At 43.1% G+C, this 2,970-nt stretch overlaps 1 non-coding gene across 1 annotated transcript; it reads left to right on the top strand.

The window, feature by feature from the left end:
- Nucleotides 1-2,474: 2,474 nt before the first annotated feature.
- trnai-uau (transfer RNA isoleucine (anticodon UAU)) lies at nt 2,475-2,570 on the top strand. Its single transcript has 2 exons — nt 2,475-2,512; nt 2,535-2,570. It is a non-coding gene; the product is annotated as a tRNA-Ile (tRNA).
- Nucleotides 2,571-2,970: the final 400 nt, after the last annotated feature.

Raw genomic sequence — 2,970 nt, 5'->3', positions numbered from 1 at the left:
CACCATTTCACCACAAGGTGATTCAAGATTCAAGATTCAAGATCATTTTATTGCCATATGTAACTAGTACAATGGAACTCTTACTCCCCACTCACTCCCACAATACAAGCATATAATATAAAAGCAAAAAAATAAAAACAAGTATGAATAAAAACAATAAGCAAATAAGCAAAAAGCATAGCAATAACAGTCCAAGTTGCAGGATATGATGAATAGTGCAAAAAAGCCTCAATTACCACTGGAAATAATAGTAATGTAGTATGATAAATATATGGTAATATAAGTATAATATATATATTTACATAAACATATAACTATAATATATGGGGCAGTGCGATTAGCAGTTCAGTAGGCGCACTGCCTGTGGATAGAAACTGTTCTTAAACATGCTGGTCCTGGTTTGGATGCTGCGGTACCGATGTCCGGACCACAGGAGGGAGAACAGTTTGTGCCCAGGGTGATTGGGGTCCTGGATGATGGAGTGGGCCTTGTTCCGGCACCTGGTCTGGAAGATCTCCTCGATGGATGGAAGTGCGCACCCGATGATCTTTTCTGCCGTATTCACAACTCTCTGGATAGCTTTCTTGTTCTGTGCAGTGGTGTTACCATACCACACATTGACACCACTCGTCAGGACACTCTCTATGGTGCCACGGTAAAAGTTCACAAGCCACTGTGTGCTTATGCCGCATTTCCTCAGGCACCATAGAGGGTAAAGGCGCTGGTGTGCCTTCTTCAGCATAGCCTCAGTATTATGGTTCCAGGCCAGGTCATCAGAGATCTGCAGACCCAGGAATCGGAAACAACTGACGACTTCCACTGGTGTCCCGTCTATGCTGATGGGGCGATGGTTCCCTCGGTGGCTTCTGAAGTCCACGAGGAGCTCCTTAGTTTTGCCAACGTTCAGGGCAAGGTTGTTGTCATTGCACCATCTCATCAGCTGGACTATCTCATCAGCCGGACTATCTCATCTCTGTACTCCGTCTCATCATCGTTGCTTAACGAATTCATCACTAATAAACAGAGAAGTCAAGCAGTGAGACGGTATTTGCAGAAAAGGTTGTGAGACTGTGGAAACACTGGTCCAGAGCAGCAGATTTAAAACAAGATTTAAAAACTGGCAGCATGTGGGAGGAAGGGGAGACAGAGGCAAGAGAGACACAGGTAAGATCACCTTGGAAACTACTGGCACCGAATCGACTTTAAATCTCCCACTGTATTTAAACACATTTAATGTCAGATTCACACATTGATGCATTTGAGCAATATAGGACATTTATCGCTGTCTCTGGTCTAAAATAACTGCTTTATATAGTTGAGCCCACCCGCTGTGTTTAAGCTCTACACTGAACATTTATCTCCGACCTAGAATCAGTTCATAACCTGGAGACAAGGTTTCTACAGCCGGAGGGCAGGGAGCAGAGACTAATGCTGATCTGCGTCTTGTGGGAGCAGAACACAATGTTCCTGCTGTTTCTTTTCATTATCCTGCAGAATATTCCATACTGTTCTCAACATCTTACATTACCGTTAAATATCGGAAGTTTTCTTTTATTGTAATAATCACTGCGATTCTTCTGGCCTTGCTGAATTTGCAGCAAATTAAATATGACAAAACCGTCATCACCAAAAATAAACGGGTCAGCGATTTGAGAATTTAATTTGTGGCAAATGGCGGTATGTAAGCTGCGATGGCTGAGTTGTTAAGGGGTTTCCTCACGTGGATTTCGAACCTTGCTCGCAGTGGATTCTCTCATTATTGTAATTAATTACTTGAAATCATTTATTTTCTTCAATCTGCTCCCTATGGGAGGATTTTGGAATTTTCAATGCCGGTTTTAATGAAACTAAAAGATTGCCGAGAGACCCGGATCATTAACTTACTTCAAGAAGGTTTGCTGACCGAATTCCAAAAGTGTTGTGCAGATTGTCTGGACGGTCCAGATAAGGAGGCCTCGATAGTCTCTGAGGAACCTTTGCATACACTCGGTGCTGTCCGATAGCATCAGTCTGTGTAACCATGGGAGAGAGAGAATGGAAAGTCACTGGAAGTCTTGTTTCTGTCAGCAGCAATGGTATAAGAGCTGCCATTCTAAAGTGAAAGGCAGAACACATTCCAGGAGACAGACCAGGAGACAGACATTAATCAACCGGTAACTCACATGGTTAACGAATCATGGGCAAAACTTTAAAAGGTTTTTTCTGTTTTGCATGTGATGAATTTTCATCGGTTCTCATTTTGCAGACTGTATTTTAGGAGTTGGGCGAAAAAGTTCAGTGCTTATGACACCAGGACCTGGTGCAGCCTTTGGTAAATTCACCAGCTCGCTAACACATGAGAGTAACTCCTGCTTCACTCTTTCATATAAACCCAGCCAATGCACCTCAATGAAACAACATTGCATCCCCGCACGATTAGACAACCTGAAATGTGCAAGTAAATGAGCATGGATAACCAGCAGAGATCGAGCACAGTTCTAGTGGCGCAATCGGTTAGCGCGCGGTACTTATATAACTAGTACAGGCTCGGAGAAATGCCGAGGTTGTGAGTTCGAGCCTCACCTAGAACAGTTAATGCTTTTGCGGTTTGATATTTCAACCGGAGCAGAAGGTGCAATTGGTGTTTCCGCAAACCATCTACTTATTAGCTGTTCCACATGGGCCCTTAGGTTCCTCAGGCCCACCTTATTGCAATAAAGGATGGGAGTTTTGAAGGAGCCCTTCAGTGTTACTTATTGACAGGACAGAAATGGGGCCAGTTTTAACTGTTAAACCAGCAATTATCAGGCAAAGAATAACGTGCAGGAATGGATTCGGTTTCAACGCAGTGACAAAGCCTTTGACAGAAACGAAAAAATGTGTAAACTCACGTTTTATCTGTACATGTTTCCGGCATCATGTTGGACACAAACCACGACTCACCTGAACTTGATGTTGAGAATTACAAAGATGGAAGTTATGTACAGACAA

Source organism: Somniosus microcephalus, unplaced genomic scaffold (assembly GCF_052327205.1).
Source record: "Somniosus microcephalus isolate GS21.2 unplaced genomic scaffold, FLI_Smic_1.0 unresolved_chr1, whole genome shotgun sequence".
NCBI lineage: Eukaryota > Metazoa > Chordata > Chondrichthyes > Squaliformes > Somniosidae > Somniosus > Somniosus microcephalus.
Note: the sequence above shows the minus strand (reverse complement) of the source record. Positions and strands in the feature narration are given on the sequence as shown.